The sequence below is a fragment of the Bidens hawaiensis genome, unplaced genomic scaffold (genome assembly GCF_021521415.1).
Source record: "Bidens hawaiensis isolate Kalapana, Puna unplaced genomic scaffold, B.hawaiensis_p1.1 tig00012834_1, whole genome shotgun sequence".
Classification (NCBI taxonomy): Eukaryota; Viridiplantae; Streptophyta; class Magnoliopsida; order Asterales; family Asteraceae; genus Bidens; species Bidens hawaiensis.
The window spans coordinates 425,234-448,895 of record NW_027492070.1 but is presented as its reverse complement, the minus strand read 5'-3'; the positions used below and the strand labels follow the sequence as shown (position 1 = coordinate 448,895).

At 38.3% G+C, this 23,662-nt stretch overlaps 1 pseudogene; it reads left to right on the top strand.

The window, feature by feature from the left end:
- Positions 1-9,305: 9,305 nt before the first annotated feature.
- LOC143542372 (putative disease resistance RPP13-like protein 1) lies at positions 9,306-12,493 on the top strand (annotated as a pseudogene).
- The last annotated feature ends 11,169 nt before the right edge of the window (positions 12,494-23,662 follow it).

Sequence of the window (23,662 nt, the reverse complement as noted above, 5' to 3'; positions counted from 1 at the left end):
CATGACGGAGCTTCCACGGATTTCGAGATGAATGAACCGCATTCTGGTCTGCTGATCCTCTCCTCCGGCTGCTCGCGATCTGCAGTGGCGTTTTGGGGGTGTGGAGGTGACCGCTAAGAGATCTTCAAGATCTCTTGTTCACAGACACAAAAACTGGTGGTGGCACCTACTGAGCATGACCCCATGATGACCTCCTTATATAGAGTCTCATGGCCACCATCATGATACCCTAATGGGCCTAGCCCAATTAGGGCTACCTCCACAAACCTCCTCAGCCCAATAACAAATGTATTAGCCCATATAATAAAACAAACCAAATATAATAAATTTAGGATTGTAAACCGGGTTTAATACCATACCCCTACAAGCCCCCCCAAGTCCAGCGTTGCTCCTGGGCGCGCAAGCGCTTAGGTGGAGCGTTGACTTTATAAGGTGTTAGGGCGGTTTTTTCCCTTTTATTCGGCCTTATCTTTATTGTCTTGAGTCTGGGAGATTTTCTCCATGATGGTGACGCGTTGTGATCCTTAAGATAATGGTGGTGTCGAGTTATAAGGATAATAAAGCTTTGCGCGCGAGAGGCGTCTTACGAGCTGAGAAATAAAGCCTGCGCGCGAGAGGCGTCTTACACGCTGGGTAATAAAGCATGCGCGCGAGAGGCGTCTTACAAGCTGAGCAATGAAGCCTGCGCGCGAGTGGCGTCTTACGAGATGAGAACAATAAAGCCTGCGCGCGAGAGGCGTCTTACGAGCTAAAAATAATAAAGCCTGCGCGCGAGAGGCGTCTTACGAGCTGAAAATAATAAAGCCTGCGTGCGAGAGGCGTCTTACGAGCTGAAAATAATAAAGCCTGCGCGCGAGAGGCGTCTTACGAGCTGAAAATAATAAAGCCTGCGCGCGAGAGGCGTCTTACGAGCTGAAAATAATAAAGCCTGCGCGCGAGAGGCGTCTTACGAGCTGAAAATAATAAAGCCTGCGCGCGAGAGGCGTCTTACGAGCTAAGAGTAATAACTGAGCTAGCGCGTGAGGCGACTTACGAGCTGTAATAATAACTGAGCTGGCGCGTGAGGCGACTTACGAGCTGTAATAATAACTGAGCTGGCGCGTGAGGCGACTTACAAGCTGTAATAATAACAGTAGCCTGCGCGCGAAGCGTCTTACGGGTTGTAATAATAATGTAAACCTGCGCGCGGGGCGTCTTACGGGCTGTAATAATAATGGAAACCTGCGCGCGGGGCGTCTTACGGGCTGTAATAATAATGGAAACCTGCGCGCGGGGCGTCTTACGGGCAATGAAAGTAATGATAATAAAAGCTGGCGCGTGGCCGACGGGTTTATGAGGATTCCCAACCTTCAAGTATGGCGGGGAGCCGTATGGGAAATTGAGGATTCCCAACCTTTAAGTATGGCGCGGAGCCGTATGGGAAATTGTGAGGATTCCCAGCCTATGGCGCGGAGCCGTATGGGAAATTGTGAGGATTCCCAGCCTTCAAGTTTGAGCTAAGACTCATATTTTTGGGCTAAGGCCCTGACGTTTTAGAGTTAAGACTCGTCAACGCGTTTGAGCTTGGAGCTCACGCATGTATGTTTTACTTCGCTTTCTTTTTAATTTGATGTCAATATAATGTTGTCATATTGCTCAAATTAGTAAAAGGAAGTGCGAAACATGTATGCGAAAACTTGTATGCGGTGGCGCGAATGCAAAACTGCTGCGCGCTGTGGCGCAGAGTAATCGCCTGGGCGCGCGCGCGCGACCCGCTGAGGCGCAGAGTAGTTGCCTGGGGCGCGCGCACGCGACCCCGCTGAGGCGCAGAGTACTTGCCTGGGCGCGCGCGCGACCCGCTGTGGCGCAGAGTAATTGCCTGGGCGCGCCCGCGCGACCCGCTGAGGCGCAGAGTATTTCCTGGGCGCTGCGCGCGACCCGCTGTGGCGCAGAGTAGTTGCCTGGGCGCGCGCGCGCGACCCGCTGAGGCGCAGAGTAGTTGCCTGGGCGCGCGCGCGCGACCCGCTGAGGCGCAGAGTAGTTGCCTGGGCGCGCGCGCGCGACCCGCTGAGGCGCAGAGTAGTTGCCTGGGCGCGCGCGCGACCCGCTGTGGCGCAGAGTAATTGCCTGGGCGCGCGCGCGCGACCCGCTGAGGCGCAGAGTAATTGCCTGGGCGCGCGCGCGACTCAAAGGTTTTGAATATCCACATCAGGTAGGTTTTATGTAAAACCAACAGATCTGATAGGGTTTATAAACCTATGAATATGAGGTGTGGCTGCTGCTCGGACGAACCCAGATCTGAAAACCCAGATCTGAGGGTTTTCCTCAAAAGCTCATTTTCTTCCTGTTTCTTCCAGATCTGGAGGTATTTTCCAGGTCTGAAAACACAGATCTAAGGATTTTCCCCAAAAGCTTGGTGGTTTCCTCCTGCATCTTCCAGATCTGGAAGTATTTTCCAGATCTGAAAACATAAATCTAAGGGTTTTCCCCAAGAGCTCGGTGGTTCTTCCTGAGATTTTGATGAACGGATCGGAGGGCCGAGAAGAGAGGCCAGTGTGGTTCATTGCCGTCCCACGGATGGCGCCAATGTCGAAGCACGAAATGGAATCTGACCTTACTCATGACGGAGCTTCCACGGATTTCGAGATGAATGAACCGCATCCTGGTCTGCTGATCCTCTCCTCCGGCTGCTCGCGATCTGCAGTGGCGTTTTGGGGGTGTGGAGGTGACCGCTAAGAGATCTTCAAGATCTCTTGTTCACAGACACAAAAACTGGTGGTGGCACCTACTGAGCATGACCCCATGATAAGGAGGTGAAGACCTCCTTATATAGAGTCTCATGGCCACCATCATGATACCCTAATGGGCCTAGCCCAATTAGGGCTACCTCCACAAACCTCCTCAGCCCAATAACAAATGTATTAGCCCATATAATAAAACAAACCAAATATAATAAATTTAGGATTGTAAACCGGGTTTAATACCATACCCCTACAATCAAAAACTGTTTTTATAAACTTTTAAAATACATGCAAAAGTGACATCCATTTGACTCTTATTTTGAGGTGTTCATTGTTCACAATTTCACATTAAGCTTCAAGCCACTTAGACCATTGGATGATATAGGCCCACGAGTTATATTCTCCACTTTTATATGAAAAAAACAAAAGGAACAAAAAGCTGTTTGTAAGTTTGGTTTCTTTCAACACCACCACAAATGTTTTCATTCTTTGTTATGGCCATTGTTTATTTCTATCTGTAAATTTGGTGGCTTCAATTGAAATAAAGAAAAAGCCAAGTAAACCATTTTTTTAAATGCTAGATTTATTTATTAATTTTTCATTTCTTCGTAAATTATGTAAGTATATGTCTTTAACTTGTTTATACAAATACAATGTTCAAAAATTCCTTTGTGCGGAACCACACACATCATTGTTGCGGTTATTAGCGTTTCATAACGATTTTTATTTGGCATGGTTGACTAAAGTTGAATCAGTTAATGAGAACGTTGGTTAGACCGCTTTTCATTTCTTTTAATATTTTATTTTTTTCTTTGCAAGATCACATTGATTGTCTGGTTTTCGTATTTTTTTTATACTTGGTTTTATCCTCTATATTTTGTTAAAGCATTTTTAATAGAGGTTCTTCAATCCCATGAACACTGATGAGGAGGAGAGAGAGAGAAAATGAAGGCATGGAATAGAGAGGGAGACGCCACGAGCAGTGCAACTGAAGTTCATAAGGGCAATGACATGGGAGGTCCATGAGACTCTTGCGTTGCATATGATCATAACATTGGAAGCCGTCTGACCAACAGTCGGTTCGAGGATCATTTAAGTTATGAAAACATTGTCTTTTATACACAAAACCCCAAGATTATATTGTGGCTGATATACGTGAGTTAAAACTAGTGAGGCTAAACTAAAACTTTTAGACATTTTAGGGGCTAAAATAGATTCATATATAGGGTTGTTAAACCTTTATAATATAATAAATGAAAAAAGGAAAGATGTGGAAACTTCCAGCTCCATGTCTCCATCAGTTGCAACAAGTGGGAACCCTAAGTTATGGGCCATTGCAGCATTTTCGTTTTCAGACGGCATAACAACCACCAATGGTGACACCACGATGCTCAGTATACTTTTGTTTTTGTTACATTGAAGAAATAAATAATAGTTATATCATTCATATAAATTATGTTCCACTTGTCATAATTAATTAGGTCTAAAGATAGGAATCAGAGTTGGAGAGTAGGTTAATATATGTCACATAAATATCATGGTTAAGTTACTATATCTTAAATATTAATTTAGTAATTTCCTTATTTTTAAATAGATATAAAGAAATATTGATATATACACAGTGACCGGTTTATAAATTTTGATTATTAGTTTCGTAAATTTTTGATGTTCGAACGTATGTCTAGGTGGATTTATAGCCGGCCCGGGTCGTTGACATTTTTTATCAATGATTTTTTTTATATTTGGTTCCTAAGTTCATTTTGTTCAAAATGTTCATATTGACTTAACAAGTTAATGTTCAACAACTACTAAGTAGCAAAATACCAAGTAACACTTAATAGGTTAAGGGATTTAAAATATTAGTAATCTAAGAATTGAACTTACCTTTGAATTAAACCGGCCAATAAGCAAATCAATTATAAGAATTTTATTGTATATATCTATCTATAATATATATAAACGAAAACATAAAAATCCTACGTGTCGCGATGTGGTCGCTCCCCTTTTTTTGGAGTCATTAGTTTTGCTTGATTTTTAAATGGAGGCTTCTCATACATTTGACCCGAATTCACTGATATAGGTCTTACCAAATCTAGATATTCCTTAAACGGGTTATAACATCTCATTAAATTAAAAGTTATTATCACCAAATTATTGATGTGAAAATCTCATAAAATATGATATAATATAAATTATTATATGATTTTTTTAAATATTATTTATAATTAAGAAATAATTTTATAGTATAAAAAATAAGTGTGTCTTGGGTCTTACCAAACCCATATAACTTTTAAACCGGGTTATAACATCTTAGTTATTTGTGAAACCTTTTTATCATCAAACTCTTAATATATTATAAATTTCATTACAATAAATAAAATTAAACCTAAAAAAATATAAATATTAAAAACGAGTAATGTAAAACAGCCCCCGTAATACGGGGAAAAAAACTAGTATATATATATACCCTATATATGTATTGGATCATTTCAGAAGTTTTTTTACAGCAAGAAGTAAAGATATAACTCCATTAATCCCTAATTTCACTCACTTTCTTATGTGTAGGTGCATATGTATGTGTATAGGTACGTATGTTTGTAAATGTGTATGTATGTTTGTATGTGTGTAGGTACATATGTTTGAATGTGGCTCGGTACATTTATATGTTTGTAGGTTGGTTTGAATGTATAATTAAGACATAAATACAACCAACCTACATATATGTATGTAACATCATATAAAAAGGAGTGAAATTAGGGATTAATGGAGTTATACATTCACTTCTCGCACTTCTCGCTGTAATATCACTTCTCGCAAGATATATATATATATATATATATATATATATATATATATATAGGGGATGGATATTGCGAGAATTGATATTACAGCGAGAAGTGCGAGAAGTGAATGTATAACTCCATTAATCCCTAATTTCATTCCCTTTTCATATGAGTTACATACATATATGTAGGTTAGTTGTATTTATGTCTTAATTACACATTCAAACCTACCTACAAACATATAAATGTACCGAGCCACATTCAAACCTATGTACCTACACACATACAAACATACTTACACATATACAAACATACGTACCTACACACATACATATGCACCTACACATAAGAAATGGAGTGAAATTAGGGATTAATAGAGTTAGAGCATTCTCATCTCATTCCTTATCTCCATCTCTATAATTACACTAAAAAATACTACATTTCTCTCTCATGTTCAGTTAAATAATATTTTTATACCTTTATCATTACAGTTTTCTCTCTCATCTACTCACAACCAATCCAACAAATATTAAAATATAAATAGGGGCAAACAATGTTTCCTCAAATTTACAAAAAAATCACTACATTTCTCTCTCTACCCTATAATTTACATTCACAATCACCTACAACCCCACCCCATAATTTACAAACTCCCCACACATAATTATAGGGGATGGGATGTGAATGCTTTTACATCTTCACTTCTCGCACTTCTCGCTGTAAAAAAACTTCTGAAATGATCCAATACACACACACATATATATATATATATATAACAAAGCTATGTAATGTTTGGAGGACAAACTTGTCTTCCTGTGTTTGAATTACGGTCAGGGATTCGAGCAGTACCGCTTCATGATCAAAAAGGAGATAAATACAAGTCTGTGAAGCTGTTTATGCGTTTTGATTTTGTATAAGTTATAAACTTGTAATCATATATCTTATGTTTTGTTTTATGATATTGTGATTAATATGTGTGATTGTAGATCTGGACAAATGAAAAAATATGTTTGTATACAGTATGACAGGAATAAAAGAGTTTTTAAAGTCAAATACTCTAAATTTCAATTTAAATATTGAAGTAATCTCATCAAATTTTCAAGATAGGTTTAAGTAATTACATAAAAAAAGAAAAATAAAACATATAAAAAATGATAACTTTAGGTGTTAAATAAGTGATGGATTGTATCCTGATTTTGAGCTTTGGCATATCAAGTTTGACCTCTAAAAGTAAGATCATTTATTACTTTAGAACTAATTGGAAATGATATTTTGGGTAGGGCATTATATATCATTTACCATGTAACCATCAATGACCTTGACAATGTGTACAACAATTCTTAAATTAACTTCAAATTGTTTCAAAACTTGAAGGGACATAAAGATCCATGGGTATATTTGACTTTTAAAGTCAAAGTCAATATGTTAGTCAATTACTCTTCCCCACAGCTTGTAACAAAAGCAGGAGCTTAAGGAAGTAATAAGATACACCTCCAATGGTGGCATACTGCAACTTCTCTGGCCCCTCAACTTCTGCGAAATCTCCTTCAATGGCACGGTTGAATCCGCCGGCCAACCATCCCAAATTAGTATATCCATTGTTATGTAACTTTGATGTTGCCATCATTGACCTGAAACATAAGGAATTAATAAACTACGGATTGAAAATCAAAATATGACAGCAGTAAGGGTTAAAACGCTATTAAACGCGTCCAATCAGTTGCAACATAAAAAAAAACCTTTAGGGTAAAGGATAAAAAGACTCATTTGCAGCACCACTTTTTAAATTTATTATTAACTAGTTTTTCATCCTGCGTGTTGCGCTGGGGCAGGTCTGTAAACACACAGGCGGTGATAAACCCAAGCGTCGATGTGGTAAGTCGACACGAATTTGGTTGTTTTCGGTTACGTGCGTTATGGTTCGAAACTAAAACCAAAACAAATATATATATATATATATATATATATATATATATATATATATATATATATATAATTGAGTTGGACCAATGGGCATGTGTCGGTTGGTAAAACTCGGACGTTGGTAAAACCCAAGCGTTGTCGATCCCGGCCGTTCAGGCGACGTGTCAACGCAAATTCAGTCGGTCTCCATCACGTGTGTTACCTTACTGAAACAAAAACAAAAACAAAAACAAATTTGGCATTCAATCGGTTTTCGCTACATCGTTACAGTACTAGGACTAAAACAAAATACAATAAGTTTACACGAATTCGGTACATGCACCCTCTCCCTACATCCTTACTCGGACCGAAATTACCATTTTCTTAAAACGACATGTCCTTACTGGAAACCATTCTCAGCGGTTACTCCCACAACCCAATCCACCCGTTTTACAGGTAATATGTTGATGAGTTATTGGCGTTGATAGCCGAAAGACAAGGGTACATGCACCGATCAGCCGGTGTCCCGATGATTGAGTGTTATGTGCCTTATGTCTAAGGCTTGATGCAAAACTACTATCGAGCCGGGGGTCTCACCAGAAGCAGCCTCTCTATCCCTATGGGTAGAGGTAAGGCTGTCTACATCTTACCCTCCTCAGATCCTACCATAGCTTTGCTATTGGTGGGATATACTGAGTACGATGATGATGATGATGATGATGATGATGATGATGATGTTGATGTTGATGTTGATGATGTTATGTTTTTTAATCTTTGATTTAGGTTCTACATGGAAATGTAGCTTGTCAACATTACCTTGAGGTTGTTAATGCTAAAACCAGGAAAGTTCAGTTATTTCATTGTTTTTTTTAGTAATACAGTATCTACTTAGTAGAATTTGTTGGGTCAATATTCTATATTAGTTTTCGGATTGTGTATGCCTTTATATTTGCTTAGAGTCGGTGTAATACGTACCCGAGTATGTTTATTGTGTAAGGATAAAATGTAAATGTGGAGAAATGGGGACCCTATATAAAGGGTCACTTAACCCATTTCTCCATAACCTTTGTGAATAAACCCTTTGCAAATTATTATCCAAGTAACATTAAAACTCTCTCTACCTCACCCTCTCCCTTCTAGTTTCGGCCTCCCTTAGCACCACCACAAGATCCGGGATCTCGGTCCTTACTAGTTGTTTCCGCCAACTAGTGAAGAGGTTGATCCAAGACGACTAGTTCTTAGTTTGTTGTGTTGTTTGATCCGGTCACGGGACCTACAGAATTCTACCTTGTTTCACTAGACTAAACAATGAAATGCTTGAGTCATATTATAGCAATTTTTAGAAACCGGATAGATTTCTTAACAGCGTTCGGTCATAGTTTTGATGATTTTGGTCATTTGCTCTTATTTTTTAATCGGCCCACCAAACCTATTTTGGCCGGAACCTGTTTTTACCTTAACCAAATTGGGAGATGTTTTAATCAGTACACTAAAATCCATTACCCAATCGGAGCCGACCCCCCCCCCCCCTCATTTCCCTAGATACCACGTTGATAAAACATTCGATCCTATCCGGTCCCACATTTAACTGAGACCAACCCCACTCCCGGTTCGGTCCTTGGATTCCATATTTACAGTTAAACAGTCTCGGTCCTGTCTTGGACGATCCGGCCTTGACCCGTTAATCAATCCTTGATTCAAACCTACAAATTTAGGATACTTTAGTTTAACCCATGGTGGGATTCAGACAGGTTTAGAAATATATTTTAATCCTCATTGATTTAACAGTATTATAATTAGAAATTTATAATAATATTACATTAAACAAGTAGAAATTATACAAACAGAACAAAAGCAGTCTACTTTATCTTTTATAATAATAAAAAGCTTCATGTGACATAACATTTGCAATAATTCAATGGAAGACAACTGCGCATGGAGTCTTATCTGTCATCGTGACTTTATGGTTGACCTGAAGTCTACTCTTATGATCATCCACACAAATTGAGCAATCTATTAACTCATTTGCTTCACCTTCATTTTTCATTCCAATCATTATTTCCATCTGAAATCAAAACCCACAAACAATCTTTACGTTTCCAGATTACAATATGGCTATTGGTGAAGTCTTTATTGGAGCCTTCATCACCATGTTGTTCGAGAAGGTGGCCTCGAGTGACTTCATCAAGCTGGCTCAGTCTGCAGGAATTGATTCTGAGCTCAACAAATTAACAAAAAAACTGGCCCTGATCCGAGCTGTACTTGTCGATGCAGAAGAGAAGCAAGTAAAAGACACATCAGTTCAAATTTGGTTGAACGAACTCAAGCATTTAGCGTATGAAATAGATGATGTTCTTGATGATTTGGCCACCGAAGCTATGAGGCGCAAGTTGAATTATAAAGAATCTCAAGCCAGCACCAGCACGAGTAAGATAGCGAAATTCATTCCAACCAAATTACATGCTTTTAAATATGGTTGTAAGATGAGTTCTAAGCTAGATGGGATTACGACCAAATTGCGTGATCTTGTTAAGGAGAAAGAACTTTTGGGTTTGAATAATAATGTTGAAAGCCCGAACAAAGCTAAAAAACGGTTGGTAGAAACTTCATTGGTTGATGAATCCAAGATTATAGGCCGGGGAGGCGATAAAGAGGCATTGTTGGGGAAATTGTTGGGCAATGAATCTTCAAGTAGTGAGACTCCAAATGTCAACGTTGTGTCCATAGTTGGTCTCGGTGGGATTGGAAAAACTACTCTTGCCCAACTTTTGTATAACGATGAGAAAGTGAAGGAATACTTTGAACTCAAGGTGTGGGTTTGTGTTTCTGATGTGTTTGATGTATCAAACATTACCAAGACCATTTTTCAAGCTGTTGGTGGAGGTAATCAAGATTTTGCTGATCTAAACCTTCTTCAAGTAGCACTTTCCGAGAAACTCTCAAAGAAAAGGTTCCTAATTGTTCTAGACGATGTCTGGAATGAAAACTTTAAAGAGTGGGAACTCCTTCAACGCCCTTTTTATGTCTGGGAAGTAAAATTCTTGTGACAACACGGAAGACCAAGGTTGCGTCGAAGATGGACTGTGGCCAAGCCTACTCTCTCAAGCTTTTGTCAGATGAAGAAGCATTGTCTTTATTTGCCTTGCATGCAAAGGGTGAGCAAAACTTCAATGTGAATCAAACACTTCAATTGCATGGTGAAGATATCGTCAAAAAGTGCGGTAGGTTGCCTTTGGCTTTGAGAACACTTGGGAGGGTATTTAGAACAAGATCCAGTTATGAAGAATGGGATGAGCTCTTGAATAGTGAGATATGGAATTTAGATGAAGGAAATGAAATTCTTCCAGCACTAAGGCTAAGTTACTATGATCTCCCACCACATTTGAAGCAAATGTTTGCATATTGTTGTTTATTTCCAAAGGATTACGTGTTTCATAAAGATGAACTTGTGTTGTTGTGGATGGCTGAAGGATTTTTGTATCAACCAAACGGGGACATATCAATGGAGAGTTTTTGTGGGGTGTGTTTTGAAGAGCTAGTGTCAAGGTCATTTTTTCAACAATCAACCAACGATAAATCACTATATACCATGCATGACTTGATAAATGACTTGGCAACGAGTGTTGCAGGAGAGTTCTTTTTCCTGTTCGATGGCAAGATTGATGTTTACAACGGCCATAATTCTTTATAGAAGGTCCACCACTTTTCATTTATTCGTGAAGATTACGAAACATACAAAAAGTTCAAGGAACTACAGAGAGCTAGACGCGTGAGAACGTTCTTAGCCATGTCGGTTAGACAGTTAGATAGATGGGACTATTTTTACATATCGAATAAGGTTCTTATAGAATTACTTCCTCAACTGCAATTCCTAAGGGTGTTAAGCCTAGCTTATTATCAAATTACAGAGGTACCACAATCCATTGGTAGTCTTAAGCATATGCGGTACCTCAATTTCTCCAACACCAATATCACATGTTTACCCGAACAAGTTGACGACCTTCATAATCTACAGAGCTTATTGTTGTCTGGTTGGGAGAAGTTATCTAGCTTGCTAAATAGTATTGTAAAGTTAATTAACCTACGACATCTCGACATCACTGATACTCCAAATTTAAAGAAGATGCCATCAGGACTTGGTGGGTTGACGGGTCTACGAACTCTAACTAGAGTCATTATTGGAGGAACTGGTGAGTGTAGATTGTCCGACCTGAAGGACCTAGTGCATCTTCGGGGTCTGATTCCATTGAAGGGCTGCAAAATGTTAAAGATGTAGTTCACATAAAAGAGGTGAACTTACAACAAAAAAAAGGGAATTTGTGATTTGAAGATGAAATGGAGTGATGTTTTTGATGAATCTCGGAACGAAAAAACTGAATATAGCGTGCTTGAAGGGTTAAGACCATTCAAGAAGTTGACAAGCCTCAAGATTGCGTACTATATGGGAACAAAGTTTCCTGGTTGGGTAGGCGATTCTTCATTTACTTGCTTAACCCAGCTAGCGTTACGTGGTTGTAGAAGTTGTACAAGTTTACCAAAACTTGGGCATTAACCTTCACTTCAAAAGTTGCTTGTTGAAAGCATGGATGGGTTGAAGAGTCTGGGTTCCGAGTTACTCCAACCTTCTAATTCTTGGCATGATGTAGCATTTCCATCACTCGAAGTTTTGGAATTTAAAGATATGAAGAGCTGGGAGGAATGGTCTACTAGTGTTGGTGACAAAGCTGGATTGTTTCCTATTCTTCGTGAGATGTCTATAATTAATTGTCCGAAGCTAGATGTAACGGAAATGGCGTTAATACCATCACTTCAAGTTTTGCATGTAGAAGGATGTTCTTTAGCGGTGTTAAAAACCATGGTCGGTGTGTCTTCATCAGTTGCTAGATTGACAATGGAGAATATTGAAGGACTTACTCAGCTCCATGGAGAAGTTTTAAAGGGCAGTTGAAAATTTAAGAGTTTCCATGTGTGATGAACTCATATATTTGTGGGAATCGGAGGCAGCGGCATATGCAATTCTTGTGAATTTAAAGAGGTTGGGGTTAAAGAACTTGGTATCTTTGGGAGAGAAAGATGTGAACCCGGTGATTAGTAAGTGCAAATGTCCGAGACTGAGTTACAATTGTCCCAATAGTATTGAGAATATATGATGCAGTAGTAACATCGTTGACCTGCCAAACAATCCAATTTGAAGTATCTTGAGATTACAAATTGTGGAGGTAAATTGGCTTCTCATGCCATCACTTGAATCTCTTTCCATTTGTGAAATGAGGTTGCTTCCAGAAGGATCATCTCACTAGATTGAACATTGAGCATTGGTGATAAGATAGAATCCATTCCAAATACTGGTTATGATCATTTATTTGTTTCATAAAGTTGTCATTATGGGAATCAATTGAAGCATACTCTTCATTTTCTACACCGTATTTACCATGTGCCAACAAGGTGTTTGATGAAATGCTTCTGTAATAATATACATGGAACTGAAATATATTCTTCACTACAAACATTGAACAATCATTTCCTTTTGTTTTAAACATCTTAGACAATTACGGGCAAAAAATATTTTATTTGGTGTTGGTCAAAAAAATATATATTCTTCACGGTTATGGCCTGAGGACTGGACCGGGATATTCATAAAACCTGGGTCCATGGTACAACCAAGGTATAACATTTTGGTCTGGGCTTTGGTTAAAACCGGGTTGGTTTATTGGTTTTTTCCGGGTCCCGGTCCATCTTAAAACAGTCCGGCAGAACCGCATTCGACCCGAGAAAAACCACCCTCTCTCTCCCAGTCCAGCACTTCGCTTCCATATTTACAGTTAACGTTAACGATCTTATTCCCGGGACGGTCCAAGCTATTTAAATTGCTAACTGGTTTGATAAACTGAATCAGGGTGGTCAAACGTTTGCTGATGAAGTGGTGGATGTTTCGGCTGATTTTGATGAAGAAACGAGTCTTTATAAAGATAAGCAAGACGAAGCTCTTGGGTATAGATTATCGAGAATTCGCCCCTCAAGTTTTCATTGATAATTGAAAAGATAAGCAATATTGTTCTCTATTTTTGCATGTTTGTGTGAAGTTGTATTATAATTATCAGCAGTTGAAAAAAATGGTTGTAAGTATCATTGAAATTGATTTTGGATCATAATCCAAGGTTACTTGCAAAACTCATGTTTTTTTTTTTTGTTGATAGTTATCTAGTCAAATTGACTTTTACTTTTATATATGTGCTTAGACTTTTAAACGATTTAACAATTTATAACAAAGTCAGTTTGGTTAATTTTAAAGCCAATGGGCCATAACTAGCATCTAAAGGTGGCATAAGTTTATATGAATCCAACATAAAATCAAGTTGATCATAAAAGTTAAAACAGTCTGACCAAACCCCGCATTAGACTCGAGACCAACCCCTCTCTCCCAGTCCAGTCCTCTGGCTCCACATTTACAGTTAACGGTCTTGGTCCTGTGTCGGCAAGATATTCAAATTGCTAATGGGTTTGATATATTAAAACCGGGTGGTCAAGCGTATGATGACAACTTGGAAGATATTTCAGCTGATTTTGATGAATAAACGGGTCTTTATAAAAGATGAAGTTTTTGAGTAATTGATTTTCTAGAATTAACCCTTCAAAGTGTCATTGATGGTCGAAAAGATAAGCCAAAATTGTTCTATTATAAGCAATGTAACATTCATAATATGGGTGTTGATTATAGTTAGAGGTGCACAAATCGAGTATTATGAAAAACCGGGTTCGGGTATGGAACCGGGTTCGGGTATGATCGGGTATTGAAAAATCGGGTATTAACAATAATCGGGTCGGGTTCGGGTCGGGTATTGGCTTGAAAAACCATACCCGGTAGGGTTCGGGTAGGGTATTGAACCAGGTCTTCAATACCTGGGTATTTGAAGACCCTATTTTCGGGTATTAAAAAAACTCCGTTTTATGGGTTTTGAATACCCTATTTTCCGGGTATTAAAGAAAACTCATTTTCTACAGTTTTCTTCTATTAACGGGTCTGCTTCATTTTTTATCCTAACTCCATTTTTTTGCATACAAACTTCAAAGTTTATTCAAACATACATAAACAACTAAACAATGATACAAAAAACATATATTTTATGTGTTTTCAGTTGTTGTTTGGTATATCAAAAGGTGTTAGCTCTAAACAAGTATTTATATCACATACGTGCTTCAAAAAAGATCCGTTGGAGAACAACTATATGGACAGCCACACAAAAACATGTGCACAAACACTAATATCCTAGCATGCAAAAAATTTTGTTCGGGTATACAAAAAACCCGGGTTTCGGGTATAACTAGAACCGGGTTTCGGGTTTCAGGTATTATCGGGTTTAGATCGGATACGGGTTCGGGTTCGGGTTTCAACATTGAAAGTCATACCCTATCCGTACCCTACGGGTAGGGTCGGGTTCGGTTTCGGGTATTAAAAACCCGGGTTTTAGAAAAACCAGTTTCGGGTTTTTTTTCGGGTCCGGTTCTGGGTTCGGGTTTTTTGTTCACCTCTAATTATAGTAGTAAAAATGGAGTTGCCCATTATTAAATGATGTGCTTCTTGTTTAGTGGGATTACGGTTGAATCAGATCCATATTTGGGCCTTTTTATATTTTGGGCTTATTGTGATTAGTGATGTAGAGGTTTTTGGGGTTTGGGCTGTTGGAACATTTATTGGGTTTTGTGGTTGGATTAATATTTTGTTGATTTTGATGATAAGCCAGCAATTATTTTACAGTATAAGTAACAAAAAAAAACAAACAATCTAACTAAATTAGTGCATACCAAAATAAATAATTAAACACTAAGATGAGTACATTGATATATAATTTTAACATTGCTAAGTTAGTTTGAGTATCTCGCCGAAAAAGGATAAATCAATAACATATAAGTATATAACTCACACAACAAGGGTCAGATATAGTTTATTATGACTAGTCGCACATGATACTAATAAAAAGAGATTATGTGTCATATGTGTATTCGACATTCGAGTGACATTGTATATTTTGACGATATATAACAAAATATATTTTCCCAAACTACACGGAGGTAAAACATTTTATTTTATATGGACCAAATATTGGCTAATGTGGTACTCTTTTTATTATTCTTTACCAAAGATTTGGAGGAACAAAAAAGGGTGTTACGAATTTAACGTGTGGAGAAAGAAAGCTGAATTTGTTGATAGACCCAACGACTCTTACCATAAGGCCTGATCATGCATGTGGCCATGTGAGGTGGGTGAGAGCCTTATGTTTTGACAGTTGTAAGTATATTTACTTTTAAGGGTTAAATCAAATTTTAATAATATACATGATGAGCACATTGTGGATTCCAAATGTAAATTTAACACCATCTTGGTACAATAGTAACATCTACGCACTATGTATAGTGTATTACCCAAGTATTACTTTCTAAAATAAACTTTTATGTAAGTATATGACCGGCTTAACGATTTTAGACGCATAAATCAAAATATATTTTAGGGCTCTCTCATGACAATTGTGAATAAAAGAAAAAAAATGCGTATTCAAAGTCTCAAACTCATAATCTATAGCATAGCTTAGCAACAAATAAGTTCATCACCAAACTAATACATTTTTTAAGTTTATTTTGTCTGTTATAATATATCTATATATAGTCTTTTGTTATGTTTTTTTTTTTTTTGGAATTTAGAGGCATTACTTAGATGTGGGCTTATGGCCTTACTTAGTTTCGATGGCCCACGGGCCTGTATAAGTATTATTATTAATTTATATTCGTCATCAAAGATATATATGGTTTTTTGTTGGTGAAATTTTATGAAAATCGGGTGTAAAGTTTAAGCTACGAATGAAAAACTTTAAATCCGTTGGTGAAACAATATTGACCTTCCCATAAAACTTTAATGGCTGATTAACAATGAAATTATAGTTTGTAAATAAATGTTATATTCATATACATATTTATAAAATTGTTTATATAGTATTTCCAACTTTATTGCCAAAAAGATATTGTTTCTTTTAAATATATTATTTAATTATACATACACACTCTTTCCTACTTCCGATTACTTCTATACTCATACATATCATGATACATGTGTGAGGACGGCATGATACTTACGTGATTGTCTTATATAATTGTTTAATTTCATATTTTGTAAATTAACAAAAGCTATATTTATAATAATAAAACAAATGATTTTGCAATAATTAAGTCTACTAAAGAGAAATTCAAGATTAATTAGAATTAATGTTGGATATTTTCAAATTACACAACTTTCCTTTTTAGGTACTCTTTGCAAAATGGAGACAATTCTATATACTTTTTTTTTTTAAATTGACTTTCATTAAAAACAAACACAACCAACGACTATTACCAAGACGGAGAAAGACGCTGAAATCCAAAAACCAAAAACAACAATCACGTTACATCAAATAAACACCATCTTTTCCAATCCACTACTCCTATCTTAGATCTATTTTTGTACAAAAGAAAACCCAAAGATTTTATATCCGCAACCATTTCTGCCACCTTAGTGTTCTTGCCCGAAAAAATCTTTTCATTCCTAGCCCGCCAAATCCTCCAACAAGTAATGATGACAATTCCATGAATAATCAATCTCTTGTTCCCCGTCGCACCACAAACCTTATGCACTTCCACCAAATCATTGACATGAAAAACAAAAGATCTAGGGATGTTGCACCATGAACCAATCGCATTCCAAACGGCCATAGAAATGAAACACCCGGTTAACAAGTGCTCGAGCGATTCCTCATTACTCTCACATAAAGCGCAACTATGATCATCACAATGCAAATGACGTCTAGCTAAAGCCTGCTTGGTTGGAAGACTATCCAGAACGGCCCTCCACATAAAAATATTACATTGTTTCGGGACCCAATCGCTCCATTGGAAACTGAAACTCCCAGCATCCACAACGGACCGCACCATCCATCTTTTAGTCGCCGAAACCTCGAACTCTTTGCAGCTACCAACCGCCCAAGACCATGAATCTTCACGGTCAACCATCACCACCCCTTGAAGGAGATCTTCCAACTCTTGCTTCTCGATCACCTCCTGTTGGGAGCAAGGAGCTCTAAGCCAATCCCACACAATGCGACGAGAAGATCCAGTGACCACCAACCGATCTGCTAACAAGACATTTTTATGTTTTTCTACCGCATATAAGGACGGATACTTGTCCATAATCGGCGCCGAACCCAACCACAAATCCGTCCAAAACCGAACTTGGCGACCATTCCCAACTGTGGCCCGGATCACTCTATTAAAACCCACACCATCAACCTTAAATTTGTTCCAAAACATAACACAATTCTTCCAAACCCCGGGAACCCCATTATTAACCGGAGCAAGCCCCCAACAGCGCGAGGACCCGTGAATAGACAACACTACTCTTCTCCACATCGCGTGATGATCATTTAGAAATCTCCCAAGCCATTTAGTAATCAGCGCTTGATTATTAACCTCTAAACGAGCGATACCTAAACCCCCTTCTTTTATAGGTTTGGTGACTACCTCCCAAGCCACCCATGACATCTTCCTCACTTCATCCGAACGACCCCATAAGAACCTTCTCATCAAAGCTTCTAAATCATTGGTAACCTTCTTGGGTGCCTTAAAAAGCGAAAAATAATAAGTAGGAAGACTATCCAGCACCGATTTAATAAGGGTTAACCGACCGGCAATAGATAACGAATTAACTTTCCATTTAGATAGCCTCTTCTTGAACTTGGACACAACCGGTTCCCAATTAACCACCCTATTCATGTTAGCGCCAACTATAATCCCTAGATAAGAAAACGGGATTCTACCCGGCTTACAACCCATGAAACCAGCTTGGATATCGATTTCACCATCTTCTACACCTACTCCAAATAACACTGATTTATGGAGATTAATCTTTAGCCCCGAACACAAGTAAAATATGCGAAGAATACGTTTCAAGTTATCAAAATTAAAAGAAGACCACTCTCCCATAATCATAGCATCATCCGCATAAAAAAGATGGGATAAAGTAGGACCTTCATTAGGAAGAGTAATACCATGAAACGCACCTATATCACAGGCTTGTTTCAACATACCTGAAAAAGCCTCCATCAGAATAATAAAAAGAAAAGGCGATAGCGGGTCACCTTGACGAATGCCTTTATGACACCCAAATTCGAATGTAGGAGATCCATTAACAAGAACAGACGATCTGCTCGCCAACAAGATACCACTAATCCAATCGCACCAGACCGAAGGAAAACCCATCTGAGAAAGAACCGACAACAAGAACTCCCAATTCACATTATCAAAGGCTTTATCGAAGTCAATCTTGAACATAAAAATTCTTCTCTCCCTCTTCTTAGCCCAAGCAATAACCTCATTAGCCACCAAAGGGCCATCAAGAATATATCTCCCGGATAAGAAAGCCGACTGATGCTCTGAGACAATCTTATTCATAACCGTTTTGAGTCGATTCACTAACACCTTCGACACAGTCTTTAAAATACAACCAATGAGACTTATCGGTCTAAAATCCCCCAAAGAAGACGGATTGTTTACCTTAGGAATTAAGGTGATAAAAGACGAACCAACCCCCGAGCAAAAACTTTTAACCCTATGAAAATGATCAAGAATATCCGCAAAATCCTTCTCGAACAACTCCCAAAAAAACCGAATGAACTTAAAATTAAAACCATCCGGCCCAGGAGCTTTGTCACCACCGCATTCAAAAACCGCATTCAAAAACCGCCTTCTTGATCTCATGCACGGAAAAATCACTGATCAAAAAATCCGCCTCCACCGAAAACAAGACCGAAAACCCATATCCAATCAACCGAGGCCGATGTGTAATAGATTCTTTGAACTTACCAGCAAAGAAGCGCAAAACTTCCTTTTTAATGAGAACCGGGTTTGTTTCCCACGCCCCATTCACTTCCAAACCCGGAAAATAATTTGAAGCTTTACATTTATTAATAAAACCGTGAAAAGTCGAGAATTTTCGTCTCCATGAATCGCCCAATTACACCGAGCCTTTTGCTTCAAATCCCGGTAATAATGACTATCCAACTCGCCTAGCCGTCTTTTAATTTCGCTTAAAGACCATGTCTCTTCTTCCAACAAATCCCGGACCTCCATGGTTTGGTCCAAATCACGCAACTCTTGCTCCAATAAAACCCTTTCCTCCTTTTCTTTGGCTTTACAATCGATCGCCCATCTAGTGATAGCATCACGCAAAGCTTTAAATTTATACAACAATCTCGCGTCCGGAGAACCATGAAACGAGCCATCAACAAGCGTCTTCTTAACCAACGTCCCAAAATCCTCTCTACCAAGCCATGAATTGAAAAACCTAAACGGTTTGGGACCATAGTTCTTGGAAGAACCAATTTTCAAAACCAACGGACTATGATCCGGCTTATTCCTTTCGAGAGCAATATACTCCGCACACGGCCATTCCATAAAGAAATCCCAATTAACGAAGATTCTGTCAATACGGCTTAATTTATTTCCTGCAACAAAAGTAAAACGCCTCCCTTTCAAGGAGTACTCGTGAAGATTCGAATCATCAATGAAATCGTTAAACTCATTGGCCTCACCCACATTAAACAAAGAATTCCGCCTATCCTCGGCACACCGAACCGAGTTAAAATCTCCTGCCACAATCCACCTCCCATTACCCTCCCCGATCAAATCACGAATTTCCCCCCAAAGTGCTCGTTTAGTAACTAGATTTTGAGGAGAATAAACATTGAGAATATGAAACAAGCTACTCTTTCCTTTCACAGTGCCCGAAACTAGAAGCCAATTATTATTCTTGACCACCCTTTCCATACGAAAGACTTGGGAATCCCAGATCGATTATAACCCACCCGACCTTCCAGACGAAGGAACCCAATCAAAAGAATACTCACCATAACCCCAAAACCGTCCCACATCCACAGAATCCAAGGAAACAAATTGCGACTCTTGTAAAACAATAAAACTAACCTCATGATGGACTCGAAGACCTCAAATCCAATCGGCTTTGCTAGAACTCCCTGACCCACGAATGTTCAGAGAAAAAACATTCATTGAACACCTTCTTGATAGCCTTCAGAAACAAGAACCTCTTTAACATTAGAAACAAAATCTTGCAAATTCTCAACACCTAACGCCTTACTCAACTCAATGGTCTTCTCCAACTCCACCTCAATCGGACCTTGGTGTTGCACCGGATCAATACCTCTACCAATCATCGAGGGCTCCGCAGTCTCTCCCTCGATGTCTCGAACCACCTCCGTATTAGTAGACATCCCTTTGTTAAGATCCGGTGTTAAGAACACTCCTTCAACACCTGTCTCGATACCCCTAGTAACATCCGAAGGCACGTGCATAATACCGATAAACCTATCAAGATCAAACATATCTTTATCCTCCCTTGGCCTCTTCTTAGGACGCTCCCTAGAACCACTACCCCCACTCCGATTAGAAAATAAAGACTTCCGTCTGAACTTCTTATGTCCCTTGCCTTTCAACACAGAAACATTAGTACTATCAACGTTACCATTCTCGACCGCCTCCTCATTAGAATGATCATAAGAGTTCGGAAACTCACCGACCATCACGTTAGAGACAATTCTATATACAATAGTCCCTAATCAAAATGGTCAATTAGTATCTATTTACAGTAAACATTATGATCACTCCTCTTTTTTTAGTTTGTACAAAGTTCTAAGGTATTCCAAATATGTTTTCATACAATTCCAAGAAGCTCTATAGTAAGAGTCTTTAATCTTTAAAACTTTTGTTGAATGTGTCATCCGGATTAACTTGATGAAAATTATGGTCCATAGTATAGTGCATCCTTTTTAATACCATGTCCGTCCCATAATTACGAAAAAATTTTAAAATCAAATTTTGTATCTAAATATCAGTCCCGAATGCTTTGACTTGAGAGTCCGCTCACTAAATTTAGGTTCATTTGACATTCTAATTAAAAGTTAGATTATACATACTATATATGAACTTGAAACTTTACCTGATAATCAAGATCCAGTTGTCCATAAATGAATCAATTTGGTCGGAAAAAATTGCATATGAGCTATTTTTATTTACTTAAATTACACAATTGACACATTAAATAACGAGCCATTTGTATATCAATGTTAACTTAAAAGGTGCCTATACTGTGAGCAACACACATGACCATTGAATGTCGTCACCACATCGATGGTCACCGCCAAACCTCTTCCGCCACCACCACCTCATTCACCGACACAACCATCACCACCTTCGTCGCTACATAACCTCCACCGCATCCTATGACACCACCATCACCATCACATCAATAATTGACCGTCTCTAGCTACCTCTAACATCTATGACCACCAATAAAAATTTTAACTAGCAAGCCAATTTGATAACTTATTTCTTGAACTAACACATATTAACCCAATTTTATTTTAGTCCCAAACAATATTTAACCCGAACTGAAGTGATACATTTTAAAATGACTCATTTGACTATAATTCATTCTGACTCAAACTCCACTTCAACCAATCTAACCTTCCCGTTATACAAACCTTACAAAAAAAAAAAACCCAATTCATCTTGCAAAAGTAAAGATACTAAAGATTCCCGTGAAACAAAAAGTTTTACTCCAGAATTTGCTCAACCCACTTTTTTAGCCACCCCTAACAAAAAATCACTATTAAAGTATTAATAAATAATTATTAATGTCAACGAGATTGTGGTGGAGTGGTAAAAACAAAAAGAGTTGGTGTTTAATGTGACCCATGTTCGATTCCCACTTTTATCATTTGGTTTCGGCGACATCATATGATGATAGGAGACTAAGCGATTAGTTGACGTTCAATAGTTGGATCCTTCAACTGAACATGTTTTATCTCATCGCACTGTCATGCCTGACTGCATCTGGTCGAGTGTTCATGAGCGTTGGCCTTAGGTGAATGTATCCATATTTGGGGAATTTAGCAGTACCTCATTTGAATGATTTGTTGGCCACTCAATAAATAAGGAAATTAATAAATAAATAGGAAAATTGGTTTTAAATAATCCAAATTATGCCTTATTGGAAAATAACAGTCCCAACTTCACACTTGGCTAGTAGCGGTCCCAACTAAAAGTGCATTTGTTTACAACGGTCCACGGCTAACAGAACCGTTAGTTGCAGGTCGCCGGAAAAACATTTTTGCTCGAAAAAAATCATATTTTTCGTTGGAAAACTCAACCTGAACACCACCACCACTAACTGACTCAACACCAACCAATTGCCATCGCCACTTGATCACCACCAATTGACTCCCGCGGTGGTTTTAGGTTTTCGGCGACCTCAATAATTGAGGATTTTACTCGAAAAAAATGTTCATGAAGGCCTGATTTAACGCTACAAAGAGGTTTCAGTCCAAAAGATTGATTTTCCGCGAAAAATATGATTTTCAGGCCAAAAACGTTTTTCCGGCGACCTGCAACTAACGACGTTAAGGTTCTGTTAGTCGCGGACCGTTGTGACCAAATACACCTTTCTTTGGGACCACTACCAGCCAAGTGTGAAGTTGAGACTGTTATTTGCCAATAAGGTATAGTTGGGATTATTTAAAACCAATTTTCCAAATAAATATTAAAATATGGATGTGATTTTCATACACCACTCCCATGGGCCATGGTGACTGTACATGGTTATACGACCCATATAGGCCAATACGAGTCGTATAGACTACACATGACTGGCAAATTTATAGAGTGGACACATAAAAAACAACTTTTTGCAGCCTATACGACCCGTATAACTCAATACAAGCCATATAGCTCTTCAACAACTCGTATAGAGCCTGATACACCACCCATCGTCTACAACTTTCAGCTATTAAGAAAAGTGTTTATACACCTCGTATTGAGCACTAGAAACATAAAACGACAACTTTCGAAACAAACTGACTCGTCTTAAAACCTATACAACCAGTACAAACCTATACACATATGAAAGGCGTGTATAAAGATCCATTCCTTATAAAATATTAAAATACAAGAATTTTAAAATTTTAAATCCCACACGTTTTACACCATAAATTTCAAGTATTTGTTTGTTTCCCAACGTATATTATTTTGAACACATACGGTTAAAAACTCAAAATAATAATAAACAACAAATAAATTAAATTATAAATATAAATATAAATATACATATCCCCGTCTGTCTAACTTTAATCAAAGATTCAAACACCCTTCTAACGGCCATAATAT